Source organism: Solanum pennellii, chromosome 3 (assembly GCF_001406875.1).
Source record: "Solanum pennellii chromosome 3, SPENNV200".
Classification (NCBI taxonomy): Eukaryota; Viridiplantae; Streptophyta; class Magnoliopsida; order Solanales; family Solanaceae; genus Solanum; species Solanum pennellii.
Genome location: NC_028639.1, coordinates 57,401,972 through 57,421,041, shown reverse-complemented (window position 1 = coordinate 57,421,041; position 19,070 = coordinate 57,401,972). Strand labels below are relative to the sequence as shown.

Below are 19,070 nucleotides of genomic sequence, written 5' to 3'. Positions count from 1 at the left end.
GTGGACAAAATCTTCTAAGCTGCTTTCAAACGTAACAAATAAAAGTAATTTCAACAAGAAGGGTCTAGAAAGTTTGAATATTACTCCTCCTTTAAATCCTCACAACAAATATGTATTTGTGTCTGACAATTTGTTGTGCCTTCACTGTGGTAAAAATGGGCATTTAAAAGAAGAGTGTACTGCCTGGAGAAAGTCACATGAAAGACTTTCAAAGTATACAGAGAAGCAAAGGGTATCAAAAGAGAGACTTGGTCCCACAAAACAATTCTCAACAAAAAGGTTTTCAAAGAAAGGACTTGATTTTGCTCAAAACTCCTTTGTAAAAAAGAAATCGAAACTACCTCATTGGGCTAGAAACAATTTGATTACTCCTTTTTCTGCTTTTTGGGAACTCAAATTGAAATGGGTTCCCAAGCTTAACAAGTGATTCTTGTTGCAGGTGAGTGAGAGGAGCAGCAGTCAATATTGGTACATGGACAGTGGATGCTCTAAACATATGACTGGTGATATCAAAAATTTCCTCACACTCAAGGCACTTCAGGGAGGAGGTGTCTCTTTTGGTGATGGAAAGAAGGGGTATATTTTGGGAGTTGGTAAAGTGAGAAAATCGCTTGGGGAATCAATTGATAACGTGTATCATGTCAGTGGGTTGAAGTATAGTCTTTTGAGTGTGTCTCAAATTTGTGATAAGGGAAATGAAGTGAAGTTTACTTCTGAGAAGTGCACTGTAGTTAATCTAACTACAAAGAAAGTGATTCTTACTGCTTATAGAAGTAACATGCATGTGGCGAACTTAGAAACATCTCATGAAGATGATCTGACATGTCTTAGTGCTCAAAATGAAAATGCTGATCTGCGGCATCGAAGACTAGGGCATGTGAGTTTATCTATATTGAATAAACTAATTTCTAAGGACCTGGTCCTGGGTCTGCCAAAGTTGAAATTTTGTGAAAGCAAAATTTGTGAAGCCTGTGTCAAAGAAAAACAAATCAGATCATCCTTCAAGCCAAAGAAACAAGTAACTTCATCAAGAGTATTGGAGCTGCTACACATGGATTTATGTGGACCTTTAAAGGTTCAAAGTAGAAATGAAAAGAAGTACATTCTGGTGATAGTTGATGACTACTCAAGGTACACATGGATAAGATTCCTAAGATCAAAAGCAGAAACACCAGAAGAATTGATAGTGTTTTTCAAAATGATTCAAACAAAGTTGAATCGAGTGATTGCTGGAATTAGGTCTGATCATGGAACTGTGTTTGAAAACTAAAAAATTGATCAATTCTGTATAAAAAATGGCACTAGTCACAATTTTTCTGCTCCAAGAACTCCCCAGTAAAATGGAGTAGTGGAAAGGAAAAACAGAACTTTGGTAAATATTGCAAGGACCATGATTATTGAGTCAAATCTTCCACAAATTTTTTGGGCTGATGCAATCAACACAGCATGTCATGTTACTAATAGATGTTCGATAAGGTCTTAATTGAATAAGACTCCCTATGAATTGCTCAACAACAGAAAACCTATGTTGAGTTACCTTAGGGCATTTGGATGCAAATGTTTTGTTTTGAACAATGGAAAGGATGATCTAGGAAAGTTTGATCCTAGAAGTGATGAAGGAGTGTTTGTAGGATATTCTTCATCAAGTAAAGCATACAGAGTTTTCAACAAAAGAACTCAATGTATTGAAGAAAGTATTCGTGCTGTGTTTGATGAAGATGGAAATTTGAAAGGTGCTACATCAAATGATGAAGATGAGTTGATTGAGCAATTTAATTCACAGAAAATTGAAGGGAGTGAAGCTGTTGTAAATGACCAATTCTGAAAAGGCTGATGAAGTTGAAAAATGTGAAGAGGAACCTGGTACTATTTTGAACTCAAGTCAGAATATCTCAAACTCTCCAGAAAATGAAGAATTCCTTGAAGAAGAAGAGCATACTGATCAACTGAACCAGTTGACCTTGAGACCAGGATGGAAACACAGCTCATCATATCCACTTGATAATCTTATCTCACTTCTGAACTCTGGAATTCACACTAGATCAAAAACAAGAAATCCAATTGCATTCTCAGCGTTTATATCATCAATTGAGCCTAAGAATGTGAAAGAGGAATTAGGTGATGCAGATTGGACAAACTCAATGCAAGAAGAACTTCATCAGTTTGAAAGAAGTAAGGTGTGGTACCTGGTTCCTCGACCTGTTAACAGAACAGTAATAGGAACCAGATGAGTTTTCAGAAACAAGCTTGATGAAAATGGTGTGATTACTAGAAACAAATCCAAATTAGTTGTTCAAGGATACAATCAGGAGGAAGGTATAGACTATGATGAAACTTTTGCTCCTATTGCAAGGATGGAGGCTATCAGAATTCTCATAGCCTTTGCAGCATTCATGGGATTCAAGCTATATCAAATGGATGTCAAGAGTGCTTTCCTAAATGGACACTTAAAAGAGGAGGTGTTTGTTAAACAACCTCCTAGGTTTGAGGATGCTGAGTTACAAGATCATGTGTTCAAATTGAATAAGACTCTATATGGTTTAAAACAAGCTCCTAGAGCTTGGTATGAAAGATTGTCAAAGTTTCTGTTGAAAAATTGGTTCAAAAGATGAAAAATAGACAATACCTTGTTCTTATTAAAAAGAGAACAGGAATTGCTTATTATACAGGTATATGTGGATGACATTATCTTTGGAGTTACATCGGAGCATTTGTGTGAAGAATTTTCATCATTAATGGGAAAGGAGTTTGAGATTAGCATAATGGGTGAATTGACCTTCTTTCTGGGGCTACAAATCAAGCAATCATCAAATGGGATCTCAATCAGCCAGGAGAAGTACATTAAGGAGCTGTTGAAGAAATTCAATATGTTCGATTCTAAACCTATTGATACTCCTATGGGAACAAACTCCAAGCTTATAGCAGATGAATCTGATACCATGTATAGGGGAATCATTGGATCCTTATTGTATCTGACTGCTAGAAGACCTGATATTGTATATAGTGTTGGAATGTGTGTTAGATTCCAAGCATGTCCTCGTGATTCACATTTGAAGGCTGCAAAACGGATTCTAAGATATTTGAAGAAGACAGGGGACCTAGTCCTTTTCTATCCAGCAGGTGACACTTTTGATCTTGTTGGTTTTGCAGATGCTGATTTTGCTGGTTATCAAGTTGACGGAAAGAACACTTCTGGGATGGCTCATTTCCTTGGATCTTCACTTATCTCATGGGGAACTAAGAAACAGAATTCAATAGCTCTTTCAACAGCTGAAGCTGAATATGTAGCAGTTGCTGCATGTTGTTGACAATTGTTATGGATCAAGCAACACTTAAAGGACTTTGGTGTAATCATCAAGGTTATACCCTTTCAACAGCTGAAGCTGAATATGTAGCAGTTGTTGCATGTTGTTCACAATTGTTATGGATCAAGCAACACTTAGAGGACTTTGGTGTAATCATCAAGGATATACCTCTTATGTATGACAATACTAGTGTAGTCAGTATGGGAAAGAATCCTGTTCAACACAAGAGAACCAAGCACATTGATGTTAGACATCATTTTTTGAGAGACAATGTTGAAAAAGGAAATATTGTGCTTACATATTGTCCAACGGAGGAACAAATTGCAGATATCTTCACCAAGGCTCTTAGCAAAGATCAATTTGAGAGTAATAGGTTGAAGTTGGGCATGATCAAATTAAACTGATTTCCAGATATTCAATTGTTGAATTTCTTTGATGGCTAAACTTGCAGTGCAGATATCTTCTGTGTCAATGATATTTTATCTAAGTTAGATCAATATTGTACCTATTACAGGTATACATTCATGAAGGACTAGCAAAGCAAAGACATGGCTAGAACAGTTGAGGAATGATGATAAAATTGCGTTATGGGACCTGGTCCTAGTCGAGGTTAGCATTTGTACATTAATTTCAAATTGAGATAAAGTGACCGTTGATCAAGCCACGTGTCAGTCATCGGTTATTCTGACCGTTAGTCCCATCGCTTACTTTCCAAGCGACGCGTGAAATCAATAGGGACCTGGCACCGTTTCATTTCTTTTTAAACCCTTCTCCTTCATTCTCTTTGCAGTATTCCTTCACTCTAAAAAAAAGAAGGCTAAATTTTCTTTAATCTCTACATTTTTCATTCTCCAATACTGCTACTTTCCTCTTTATCTTGACAAAATGTCTGATCCTTCGTCTGCTTCTAAGCAAATGCTTACAACCCTTAGTGAGATTGAACCAATTGCTTTCTATTCTCCTTCATCCACAGGGTTAAGATCTAATCTTCCAACAAGTTCTCCCCCAGATAATCCTGAAAACCCTTTTCATTCTATAGATCTGAACAGTTCAAGTGATCCTACTAGACCTGGTCCTCATCATGAAATGCTTTTAGATTCTCTTTTTGAAAGAGATTTGCCAAGGAACAAAACTTCTGAGTCTAACATTCTTGCTGCGAGTGAAGAGTCGATGATTGAGAGTCTTGCTATGATGCAAGAGAAAGTCAGGGTTGAAGAAAGTGAACCTTTTCAAAATGAAAATATCAGAGAAATCCAACCTATCTGTGATAGAACTCCAGATTTTGGGAGATATCCGTCCTCTGATTCCTCTGACTTAGCAAGTGATGAAAGATCCATATAGTGGATGGTTGAAAGGAGAGTTGTAAGTGCATCTAAAAAGGGAAAAGAGAAAGTGGTGGGAGAAGTGTCTAAAAGGAGACCTACTACTAGATGTGATGCCAAAAATATGATGGTTGATGCTCTGAAAGCGAGTGCTAAGTCTACAGCAGAAAACAGGAGTGCTAGAACTTTCAAAGTGTCAAATTTTAAACTGCCTGAGTCTGGAGTAATAGATGTGTCTATTGACGAGTCAGAAAAGGAATACAAGAAGAAGAAGTCAGGAAAAACAAAACCAAGAGATACCAAGAAAGTTGAGCAAACAAAATCAACAAAGGAGACTGCTAAAGGAAAGAGGAAAAGGTCACAGGGAACTGGTACACAAAGAAAAATTGAAGAGCAGGTCAACAAATAAGAGACTGTTGACAATCTGAGAAAGCAGTCTGTACTGGTTGGCATAGTTTTTGACATGGGGATAATTAATCTTCGTGGAATGGACTCACTTCATGACATGGTTGAGATTCAGTCTTGGATGCATCTTTTCAACAAAAAATCTCTTATTCTTCATGAAGAGAAAGTGCGTGAATTTTACTATAATATTCAATTTCAGGAAGATGGAAGTGTCAATACCAGAGTAAATGACATTGTTGTTCACCTTGATGAGACTCTGTTGGGGAAAATTCTTAGGGTACCTCGAGATGGTACCAGGTTTGTAGTAGGGAAAACATGCTCTGTTGAATTTGTGACACTGTGTTCGAAGCTTCCTACTACAAAATGTGCAGGGCTGTTTAATAAAGTGATGAGAAGTGAGTATCAGTTAGTCTTTGAATTTGTCAACAAAACTCTACTTCCTCGAACTGAAAAGAGGACCTCAGCAACTTCTGCTAATTTGTATGTGATGGAATTGTCGTGCAAGTTTGAACCTCTGAATCTTCCGGGAATCATGCTTGAACATATGTACAAGACTGTCATTGAGCGGAAAGGAATACATGGGATGGGATATGGATACTTTTTCACTAAAGTTTTCAAACACTTTAACATTCCGCTGGGTGTTGGCAAGGTAGGTACAGTGAAGCAAGCCTTTTCAGAGACTACCTTGGTTGAATGTGAGTGCATTGAAGGGAAAGGAAATTCAAGAGTAAAATGGCTCAACTCATTGAAGACCAGGACCAACTCAAGTATGAAGTTGAAGAACTAACTATGAGGCTGAATGGCAGGGATGCTGAAATTGCTATTCTCAAAGCTGAGCTACTCACTGCACAGACAGAGGGACCTGGTACCGCTGTGGTTCAAGCCCTGGAAAGGGAAAATGCAGAACTGAGGTCCACGGTTATTGCTTTACAAGAAAAAGCAGTTAAGGATAATTATGATGCTAATGCTAGACTCACTGTCATCATTCAGTCCCTTTCCCGTCAGCCTCCCCCTTCATAGTCCGTTCAAAACTCTTTCCGTGTCATCCTTGTGTGGCTTATCTTTTCGTCCTTGTATTTCAGTTTGCTGTTAATGTATTGAATGTTAATCTTGCAATGCTATTTATATTATTCCCCTGGTGTTCAAGCTGATATCTCTTATCGAATGCTTTTCTTTATGTTTTATTTCTATAAGGCTTTGATCTTCTCTGATATATTATTGATACTGTTGGTTTACTGTATCTCTTTTTTATGATGCCAAAAGGGGGGATTTTAACTGGTTGTTGTGGCTAGACATGTTTGCGAGGGGGAATACAGTGAGGGGGAAGACAACTTGTGCAGTATATATTGTGTTTCTTTTGGTTTCGATTTTATGCCAGGAGGGTGGACAAGTAATTCAGGGGGAACTTGTCCTGAAGCTGGAGTGGTGTCTGGAGTATTGTTGGTCATCATCAAAAAGGGGGGAAATATTATTTGTAGTTTTGATGATGTAACAAACTCAGGGACCTTGTGAAGGTACCCGGTTCTCAACTGGAACAGTTCGTTGACTGCCAGCTGGAGAAGGTACAGAAAGTTGGTGCACAGTTCCCAACCGCGTCAGAAAAGTCAGATCTTTCCAACCAATGGCATGAGTTTAAGGAAAGGGACTTGTCTATACAATGTCATCTTTCTAAACATGGCTCTTTGGTTTTTGCAACTTGAAAAAGGTACATTCAAGAACTCTTGCAAAGGCTAAAGAAAATCAAAGAGAAGAATCATTCAAGAACAACCCAAACGCAGGTGTATATTGTGTAGTTGTTTAAGAATATATTCTTTCGGTCTTACATTATAAACTGATCCTAAATCTATAAAGGAATCAGTGTGGTTTGTGTTGAAATATTAAGTTGTCTAGAGTGATAGCTTAGTGGGTAGAATAACTTCTACTTAGGCTCATCAAGCAATAGAGTTATTGCTTGTTGGTATGATTAAAACTTTTTCTCACATTTGTGTAACCGGTTTTACTTTTGCTTGCGAAGATTAGTGAAACGGTTGTGAAAATCCTGTGAGACAGGTCGTAGTTTTACTCCCTTAAACAAGGAGGTTTCCACGTAAAACTCCTCTGTTGTTAAACTGCATTTACTTTCTGTTATATCTTTATTTGTGTGTCAAGGGACCTGGTCCATTGACTAATAGTGGACGCACATATTCTAACAGGAGTGGAGAACTATACTCTATGGAGTCGAGCTATGGAAATTGCTTTACTAGGAAGGAATAAGATAGGATTCATTGACGGATCTGTTCAACGAATGGTTCTGAAGGAAATTCAAGTGAAAATTTGGGATCGATGTAATGTAATTGTCATCTCTTGGCTCACATGTAATGTCAACAAGGAATTGTTTTCTGGAATCCTTTATTCAACCAATGCTCATCAGGTATGGTTTGATCTTAACGAGTGTTTTGATAAGATAAATGGATCACGACTTTACTAATTGTACAGGAACATATTCACTCTTACCTGGGGAGTTTCAATTGTCTCTGCTTATTTTACAAAATTGAAAAACTTGTGGGATGGAAATGATTCAATTTTTCCCACACCTAGCTGCGATTGTTCTAAGGCTAAGGAGTTTGTGAAACATATGCAATATCAGAGGTTAATGTAGTTTATCATGGGCTTAAATGATAATTATTCACATGCTAGGGGTCTTATGATGCATAATTTGCCAAATGCATAACAAGGCCATATCTTTTGAAACATTCATTTATGTAGGTGAACGCGAGAATCCAAAAGTATTTGTTAATGTGAGAGTGGAAGATCAAAAGTTTGAAGGGGGTAATCTTTCCTTTAAGAACTCCATGGACATGGGATTTCTGGTGAGGGTTATTTGTGTTGATTATACCTTATTTATCAACACTAAATTAGGGATCTCCCCCAAAATCAGGGATCTCCCATTATGGCTAACAGCCATTAGCTTGAAATCAGTAGATAATTAGAACTCTATTACCTGTATAAGTATCTTGTAAATCCTACAGTTTAATTATTCAATACACAGATCTCAATTCTTTTATATCAAATTATGTTGGATCTCTATCGTTATTCAACTTGGCATCAAGAACCTTCTGTTTTTTCCCCCAGATCCTCAAAACTCATTTTTTTCAAGTAAATTTGTTTCCTTCATCTTTGATTCAGATTCTCAATACATATCCATCATTCCTATAGTCATCTCTGAATCTATTCCTTGACTGATCCCTTCGATTTCTATTTTCCTCTTTGAATTAGGATGGAATCACGAGATACCTTCTCAACAAAATTTGATGGGCATAACTATCCGATTTGGAAGTTCCATTTCGAAGCCTTCATTAGAGTCAAAGTCCTCCTTGGTATCCTGGATGGCTCAAAGGTTGTACCTACAGAAACAAAGAAAAAGAGGCTTGGGAGGCTGACAATGGCAAAATTATCACATGGCTTGTCAACTCCGTCACTATTGATATAGCCATGGAACTGACATCTTTTGAGAAATCATCAGAAATGTGGAGTCATCTACATACCCTCAGTAACCAACAAAATCTGGCTCGAGAATTTGAATTGGAAAGACTACTTGCAGAATTTATACAAGGTGAGAAAAATGTTCGTTGTTTATATTATGTATTACTCACATTATGGGCAGAACAAGATCAGGTTTTTGCCGCCTCTATCCATGTGGATGGATTGAAGAATTTCATGACTACGATGAAAAGGACAAGGACAGTCCAATTTCTAATGAAACTTAGGTTGCCCGAGTTCAAGCATCAACGTGCTAGTAATCTTAAGAGGGAAAAACTACCAGCTTTGGTGGTGATAGTTTCTGAAGTTCTTTGATAAGAAACTCGGTTAATTCTCAAGCTTCGATGGAGAATTCCCTCACCATGGACACTGCCTTGGCTGCATATAAAAGTTCTTCTTCTTCAAGAAACTTTAACAAACCAATTCAATGCTATCATTGCAAGGAAATAGGCCACATTATTTCCCACTTCAAGAAGTGAAATTATTGCAACTATTGTGAGAAAGATGGTCATATTATTCTGGAATGTCCTAATAAATATGATCTAGGGAAACGCTCAACTCCTCATAAAGCCTTCCAAGCGATGACAAGGATGATGGAACACGAGAAACACCAAGCACAAAAGTGCTTAATTGCAATGATATCAACAAAATGATACAAGAATCATTGGTAGCTGCTCTTCCTAATGCAATCTCTTCAGCTCTGACTACCATGTATCCTGATAAAACTAAACTTTCAGACTCAATGGTATGGCATATTGATTCTATTGCATCTAATCATATGAAATGAAATCAAAAATTGTTTTCTGATTTATCTAGACCACGTTCTAGACATGAAATTGTTACAGCAAATGGCCAAGTTTTAACTGCATCAGCTATTGTCTCCATTAAACCATTTTCAGAAGTTCTTTGTGCACCAAATCTTCACTACAAATCTTTTATTTGTTGGGCAACTTGTAGAACAAATTTTTTGGTTATCTTTTCTCCTAATGGTTGTGTTATTCATAATATATTGATAGAGGAAACGATGGCCAGGGGAAGTAAGGTTGGCATGTTGTTTCTTCTTCAATATCAGGATACCAAACTCCATCAGTGTTTTCTTTGAACTTCAAATAAAGATATCCAATTTTCAAATAAAATGTGGAACTTGTGGCATCTCCGTTTAGGCTATTCACGCGCTTTTCAGTTAAATTTTATGCTTAAATCTTGTAATTTGTTGGGTAAACATTCACTGATTTTTCCCTCTAAATTATCTTGTGAAAGTTGTGCAAAATCAAAGAGTCATAAACTTCCTTTTCAATTAAGCAGTACTAATTATATGCTCCTTTTTATTTAATTCTTAGCGATGTTTTGGGGACCGTATCCAAGTATATCTTGTTTGGGATACAAGTATTTCATTCTATTCATTGATCAAGTATCTCCTTATACATGGATTTTCTTCTTGAAACACAAGCCTGAGGTACCAAATATTGTCAAAAATTTTTATAATCTTATAGAAACCCAATTTGAGAAAAAGATCAAGATTTTTCGCTCAGATTCAGGAGGGTAATATGTAAATACAAACCTAACTATTTTTTTAAGAAAAAGCCATAATTCATCAGTGTTCTTGTCCGTATACACCGGAACAAAATGTTGTGGTGGAACGTAAGAACAGACATGTTGTTGAGACTGCCTTAGACCTTCTTGATACTTCAAATGTTCCAAAAATATTTTGGGTTGAAGCAATCCAAACATCTATTTATCTTATAAATAGACAACCATCCTTGATCATGAAACAAAATTTTCCTTATTTTATTCTTTTCAAAAAATTGCCTGACTATTCACATCTTAAACTATTTGGTTGTGTGTACTTTGTTCTTCTTCCGGATCATGAACGTCATAAATTATCCTCCAAATCTGTTAAATGTGTCTTCTTAGGATACAATGATATTTAAAAGGGGTAGTTGCGTTATGATTCAACACGGCGTTCATTAAGAATCTCACTACATGTTATCTTCCTTGAGAATTCTTTTATTTATACTAACAAAGATTCACAAATATCTACTATGTCTTTCCTGAATAAATTTTCTTCTCATGATGCTGCTTGCCATAGGCACCTTCTCGTTGATCCTTCGTCGACCATGTCCTCTACCACATCAGGTACCACTTATGACTTTGATCCTTTTTTTGATAATGATACAACTTCTGCCAATGCTAATTCTTTAAATCACCCACATAATGCCTCATTAAATCCTAACAACCAATTACCTTCTCCAACTCGTCAAAATAGCATTGATCCTATAGTTATACCAAACTCTTACATGTAGGCTACTGGTAAGAAATGTTGGGAGGATGCAATGCATGAAGAATAATTTTCCCTTGAGGAGAATGATACATGGGATATGATGGATAGACCAACAAATTCAACAATTATTGGAAGTAAATGGGTGTACTCAATCAAGATGAAAGTTGATGGTTCCCTATATCGATACAAAGCAAGATTAGTATCTCAAAGATACAAGCAGGAATATGGAATCGACTATGATGAAACATTTGCTCCAGTAACTAAGATGACGATCGTATGTATATTGCTTGGCTTAGCATCAACAAAAGGTTGGAAGTTACATCAACTGGACGTCAAGAATGCTTTCCTACATGGAAACTTGCAAGAAGTTGTCTACATGAATCTACCACCAGGTTATAAATATATTAAACTAAATCAGGTGTGTCGTCTTAAGAAATCTCTCTATGGATTAAAGTAGGCTCCTCGCTCTTGGTTTGAAAAGTTTCGTATTGAAATCTTAGATGCTGGTTTTTACTCAAAGTAGCTCGGAGTATTCAATATTATTACGTTGGACTACCTCAGGTATTACTATTCTCCTTCTTTATGTGGATGACATGATTATCACAGGAAACAACGAAGTTGGAATCTATCATTTGAAAGATCTGTTACACTCCTCGTTCAAAATGAAAGACTTGAGAAAGCTAACATATTTTTTGGGTTTGGAGGTAAGTTATGGAAAGGAAGACATACGATTGAGTCAAGAAAAGTATGGAGAAGATCTAGTTCAGTTAGCCAATCTTATTGATCATAAGAGGTTCATACTCCAAAAGAAGCGAATACGACATACAAAAAGGAGGAAGGAGAGATTTTTGGAGATCATACCTTGTATAGGCGTCTAGTTAGATCACTTATATATCTTACTATGAGTCGTCCTGACATCTCTTATGCAGTAAAGGAATTAAGCCAATTTGTACAAGATGCACTACACTGCTTTGCTCAGGGTTATTAGATACATAAAATGTACAGTGAATCGGAGTCTCTTATTCCCATCATCTTCATTGTTGGAAACGGTGGGATACGCTGACGCGGATTGGGCAGGATGCCTTGATTCAAGAAGATCCACTACAGGCTGGTGCATGATGCTTGGCTCATGCATGATTTCTTGGAAGTGCAAGAAACAATCTCGAACACCGATGTCATCCACAGAGGCAGAATATAGAAGTATGTTTGTTGCATGCTCTGAATCATTTGGCTATGAAGGTAGCTATCAGAACTTGGCATCGAAATGAAGGTATTAACCACATTGTATGGAGACAACACTAGTACAATAAGAATAGCAACCAACCCAGTTCATCATGAAAATACCAAGCACAAAGATGTATACTGTCACTACATTAGAGAACTGGTTGAAGATCGGAGTATTAGCCTGAAATATATATCATCTAAAGACAATTGGGCTGACTTATTTACAAAGTCCATGTCAAGAAGTAGACACAATTATCTGTTGTCCAAACCATGTTTTGTGATACACAACATTAGTTTGAGGGAGGGTGTTGATTATACCTTATTTATCGACACTAAATCAGGGATATCCCCCAAATTAGAGATCTCCCATTATGGCTAACTGTCATTATCTTGAAATCAATAGATAATTAGGACTCTATTACTTGTATAAATATCTTGTAAATCCTCGAGTTCTATTATTCAACAAACATATACAATTCTTTTATCTCTACTTATGTTAGGTCTCTATCGTTATTCAACTATTTATGGTAAAAAAAGAGTGAGTGGTGAAAAGAGTGATATAAGATACATTTACAATAGGCTCTACACTATGAACAAGTGTTGGAAAGAAATAGCTCCAGCTGGAAAATATGTTTTCAATTTGAACTAAAAAGAAATTTTGGCCAACCAAAACTTAATCGTGAAGTAGTCTCGCGGCCAACAAATTTAGTCAAGGTAGATCACTTTCATGTTAACAAGGCAACAAAATCAATTATGGAGTCGGAGTTTGTTGTGGATTATGATGTTTCGCAAGGAAAGGAGAAGATACTAATTCATGCTCTGTTTATAACTTAGCCTTAGCCCCAGGAAAAGATAAATTAGTCCCTCGTGCTCTTAAATGTGTCTTTCTTAGTTACTCTCAAGTTCAAAAAAGGTATCGTTTGAGGGACCTACGGTTACTTCTCCATCTCCATTGTAGTGCCACCACTCCTAACTTATCATCAGTGTCTGCGTCCAGCAATAGTCTCAAATGGTTCATGTCATGTGCTGGAACCTGCTCCCACTACGACCTTGCCTCCTACTAGCGAATTGATCCACTTCAAAAAGATATACGATCTACTCAAATACTAATCCACATTATCTTTTCTTGAATTATTTCGTTTATCTTCATCCCATTATGTCTTTGTATCATCTTTGTTCTTTATTTCCATCACAGAGACTAAAGGAGAAACACTTTCTCATTATGGATGGAGGCAAGCATGATTGATGAGATGTCTGTTTTACATTCGAGTGGTACTTGGGAGCTTATCTCCCTTTCTTCAGGTAAGTATACTGTTGGTTGTCGTTGGTTTTATGAGGTCAAAATTGGTCCAGATGGTCAAGTCAATCGGCTTAAGGCTCGCCTTGTTACCAAAGGGTATACTCATATATTTGGGCTAGATTATAGTGACACTTTTGCTCCCGTGGCCAAAATAGCACCAAACCGTCTTTTTATTTTATCTTTGGTTGTCGTTCGTTATTGTCCTCTTCATCAGTTGGACATTGAAAATGCATTTCTGCATGGTAATCTTGAGGAAGAAGTCTACATAGAGCAACCACTTGGTTTCGTTGCTAGGGGGAGTCTATAAGCTCCTTATGTCGATTGCGTCGGTCACTTTATGGTTTGAAACACTCTTCTCGAGTTTGGTTTGGAAAGTTCAGTAGAGTAATTCAGAAGTTTGGCATGACTAGCAGTGAGCTGATCACTCTGTGATCTATCAGCATTCAACACCAAATCTATGTATTTACTTGGTCATTTATGTTGATGATATCATTATCATCGGCAATGATCAAGTTGATATCTCTAAGTTGAAGCAGTACCTCTTTCAGCATTTCCAGACTAAAGACCTTGGCAAAATGAAGTATTTCCTAGGTATCGAGGTTGTTCAGTCTAGATCAGGTATTGTTATTTCTCAACGCAAGTATGCTTAAGATATTGATACTCCTATGGATTCGAATGTTAAAATCCTCTCAAGAAAGGCAGAGCAACTCAGTAATCCTGAGAGGTATAGATGGTTGGTTGGAAAATAGAATTATCTCACGGGGACTTGACCGAACATCTCTTTTCTTGTGAGTGTCGTAAGTCAATTTATGACTTCTCCTTGTGATAGTCATTGGAATTCATTTGTTCGTATTCTGCAATATATAAAGTCTCTCCAGGTAAAGGACTATTTTTCGAGGATCAAGACCATTAGCATATCCCGGATATACAGACGTTGATTGGGAAGGATCACCCTGTGATAGACATTCCACATTCGGATATTGTATTTTAGTAGGAGGTACTATGGTGTCACGGAAGAGTAAGAAACAAAGTGTGGTTGCTTGATCTAATGCAGAAGCAGAATATCGAGCAATGGTTGTAGCAACTTGTGAGCAAGTTTGGATCAAACAGTTGCTTGGAAAACTAAAGTTTAGAGTAACTGTCATATAGAACTTGTGTGTGATAATCAAGCAGCCCTTCATATCGCATCAAACCCAGTGTTTCATGAGAGTACTAATCACATTGAGATTGATTGTCACTTTGTCATAGAAAAGATACTCTAAGAAAATATTGTTACTAAATTTGTGAAGACAAATGATCAACTTGTTAATATCTTTCCCAAGTCCCTCACCGCTCCTCGTACTAATTACATTTGTAACAAGCTAGGTACATATAATTTGTATGCACCAGCTTTAGGGGGAGTGTTTATTATAAAATAGGTATAGACAATCCTACACAAAATATCAATAGTTTATAGTCTCCTATTTGGTAAGGAATTGTATTGAAGTGTCTATAAATAGGGTTTTCTATGTAATAATTAAAACAACAATTCAATAGTATTTTTCTCCAATATTTTTAACAACCAACATATAGTATCCAAATTGGTATTACATCTCTAGGCCTTAAGGTTGTAACTGCACTAGTGGATGCTCTGATTCCGGGCAATACTCTTGTGCTTCTAGGAACGAAAGTGAATTTCATTCAACACAAGAGGCTCTATTGTTAGAGCACAACATCTTGTTTATGAGTGTGGCCCATCTTACAAATGCCCCCCTTCTTGCAAAAATAGAGCTAGCCAATATGGTCCTCGATACCATTAGGGGGTTTTCAAGACTGAATCAAGAGGATGGGGTTTGAGGTCACGAGATCATGTCTCATCCGAAAGTTTTATATGTGAATATATTGGGGAGTTTCTTTATGAAAAGGAAGTTGAAAGTAGAATAGATAAACATGAGTACTTGTTTGATGTTGGCAACTATGATGAAGAAATCCCCAAAAGGAATCCTACGCATAATAATAACCTCAAAGTTGAGTTTGATTCTTAGAAGAGGAAGGATGAAGATGGATTTACCATTTATGTGGTTAGATATGGGAATGTTGGAAGATTTATCAACTATAGTTGCTCATCAAACCTTTATGCTCAAAATGTCATCTATATATTACCATGGTGATAAAGAGAGTACCTCATATAATGTGTTTCGCTTCTAAAAGTATTGCTCCATTAGAGGAGTTCACTTATCACTACAACTACCATATTGATCATGTTTGTGATAAAAATAGTAATATGAAGAGAAAAATTGTAGATGTGGCTCCCGAAAGTACTGAGAGGGGAGAATGTACTAAAGAACTACTGTCAGTGTGACATTTTAATATTAATAAAAATATATCATATGTCACTTTGGATTCTTCAACTAAATCCGGAGTTGCTTTGAGTTCTCTAACATTGTTGGGTTGTACCCTAGAGGGACAAGTCAAGAGATATTGTTGGATCAGTGTAGATTATACCACGATCGGCTTGAATCTTCTTAAAGAGAGCAAGATATTTGTACCTCAGCCTAAAGATTTGTTTATTCATTTTTCTCATTTTATTTTCTATTGTAATTTAATATGTTTGTGGTATTTATATTACACCAACAACTACTAATGTAACACTATTTCTCTTGACCTGATGTTTGAAGTATAATTTTCATAATCTTTGAGCACTTGTTATTCCATTTACGTTTAATTGTGCAAACTTTGGGTGAAAGTATCTATTTCAGTGACACCTATTGCCTTCATCTTATTCAAACGTTATCAACAGAATGCCTTCAATCTAGTCGTGAAGAAAGGAACCAATCGTCATGCTTAACATAATTTCCTGTTTGTTATGACTGTTGTTTGGTTTTGAATGTAGAATAACTTAAATGGTTGCATAACCACATTTGGGAGTTAATACTTATTTGTTTTAGACTTGCTGAAATAAGGCTTACTTACCACCAGGCTGGACCAAAATCCTAACATTTATCTTAAATGCAAATGTCTATTTTCTATCAAGTAATGAAATTTGTATATGATTGCAATACTTTGGGAAATCTTAGTGAGTTGTGACATCTACTCAACTTGCCACTGAACCAAAGAGAGCATGGGTTGAGATTCTTCAACTCTTTGGCATACTATAGGATAATGCTATATCTTTGCTACATTCATTTTTTTTGAAGGTGTAATACCGAGTGGTGGTGTGTTTGCAAATTTCACTCTTGCGAACAAAGGTTGTTCTACGCAGAATGCACATATGGAGATTCCTGCTTGCCCTATTCTTACTCCTGTAATTATTTCATCCTTTAAAAAAAAGAGCAAAAAAAAAAAAACAATTAAAGATTTAGACTCTCCCAAAAAAAATAACAAATAACAATTTTTTCTTTTATGAATTTCCATATTATTTTATTTTAATTTGATTTTTTTAAAAAAATTCAAAGTATTATAACAAAGAAAATGATAATAGGTAAGATTGAATCCAAAAAAAAATAACAAATAACAAAAAGATTTCTCTTTTTAATATTTTTCAACAATATTTATCAATGTACAATATTGATTGAATATTTGAATATATACATTTTAGGAATTAAATTAAAAATATAATTAATGTTTCTGTATTAAATGCTTAAAATAGTTTTTCTTTATAATATAATTTTTAATACTAAAAGCACATTGTTTCTTATTCTTTTTAGTAATTTGATTCTTAAAAGAATTTTTTAAAGAAGATTAACCAAACACAAATTGATTATCAAAACACTTTTCAAATTAATTTGCCAAACACAATTTGTTTTTGTTTTTTTTTTTAAAAAAAAAAGAACTTTTCTTTAAAAAATTATTTTAAAAAATGCTTCTAAAATTAAGTAATTTTTAGCAGTAATGTCAAACAAGACTTTTTAAATTAGAATTAGTAATTAATGTGATTTGTTGGTTTAAAGAGTCCCAATTTGAATAAGAATGAAATGCATACTCCCTCCGTCTCAATTTATGTTTCACTTTTCAAATATTGAGATTCAAATAAGTCTATGTTTGATCGTAATTTTTTCCTATATCTTTTAATTATTTTGAATTGTTAATTATTGTGACTTATAATACTTTTTACGTAGTTTAAAAATATATAAATTTCATTAAAAAAATTGAAGTTCTCATGTGCAAATTTGTGGTCAAACTGAAGTTGTTTGACTCTCAAAAAATGAAAAGTGTCACATAAATTGAAATGAGAGTATTTTATTGTACGTTAACTTTATTTTTAGAGTTTTAACTAATACCATCATCCGTAGAAACTTTATTTTACACAAGCATATAGGTTTAATAGATAATAGGCTAAGAGCTAATTACCACAATATTTTCATAAAATTACTTCCTTGATTACTTACTAGTTATTCTACTGACAATGTAGAATCGTACTTAACAAAAAAAAATGTAGAATCATATTTAACAATAAAAAAGTATTTTTTGTCTCAATTTGTATGTTGATGTTTGAATTTTAATAGCTAAACGAGTTACCTTTTATTCTAAATGTTTATGTGCATGTTAAATATTTTTAAATATTAATTATTATAACTTATATTATAATATTTTTTTCATAATTTTCAAATACATAATTATATAACCAAATTAAAAAGGAATGAATTTCACGAAGTGAAAAAGTGTCAATTAAATTGAAACATTAAAAATATTATATAATAGAATGGTGATAGTGATTGTTTAGGTTTATTTTGATGGTTGCTTTGAAGGTTGATATTGCTAATCGATTCAAGGGATCCTATAATTAAAATTCGATGGTGAAGTAGAAATTGACATACATCAAAACAATATATTATTGAATCCTTCCTAATTTTTGTAAAAAGGTCACAATGCTAAAAATAAAATGGTAGAGTAAATATAAAGTCCTAGTTACCTTCTAGAACTATTGTTCTTATTTTTAATTTGAATATAAAACTATAAAAATAATTACTTATTTTTAATTTGAATACAAAATAAAAATAATTAAAAATTATCTATATTAGGTTTAAAAGTAGTTGCTTGTGTAAACAATAATTTCCACGAGGTTGGTATTAGCATACCCTTTGTATCGTTCCAATTTTATCGGATGTCCGCGAAGAAACGTTATACCATTATTCGGATACTAATATGTTGGCTTTGAAAAGTGTTTGATATTATGAAGCCAGCCAACGCTTGAAATCACACCTTCAAGTAAGTTGTTTTTTTTTCTTCGAGTTTTGAAATTCTTAATTTTTTTTTTTAATGTGTTGGTTAATTTTGTAGTCAGAAATCACAATTTTATGATATGCTTCGATTAAAATTCATAGTATCTGAATAGATGTATGTGGAGATTTTGATACGTAGATTAAGTGGCACCCAAAATACACAAATAAGTCTCGGGGATATTTTTTTTAATGCATCTTGCTAATTAGGGTGTCTAACATATTGGACTGATTTGGAACTGGGTTGGATCGAATTGATTTTCATCAGTACCAGTCCTGCCCGTATAGAGGGGCAGGGTTAGGCTGGTTCTACAATAGATTAACCTGCCGGATCCATTTGGGGTGCCAATGGATTGTGACCGGTAAACCTATAATCGGCCCGGGCTGATTTTGTTTGGTCCGGGTGGAATGCTTACTTTAAGTTAGCATTTTTTATCAGTATTAATTACTTAAATTGGACCAGCCTGGTCTGCTCCTCATAGGCCTAAATAAACCCGAATAAACCCAGCTTGCTTG

At 35.2% G+C, this 19,070-nt stretch overlaps 1 pseudogene; it reads left to right on the top strand.

The window, feature by feature from the left end:
- LOC107013494 overlaps positions 1-15,958 on the top strand; it is a 58,154-nt pseudogene extending 42,196 nt beyond the window's left edge.
- The last annotated feature ends 3,112 nt before the right edge of the window (positions 15,959-19,070 follow it).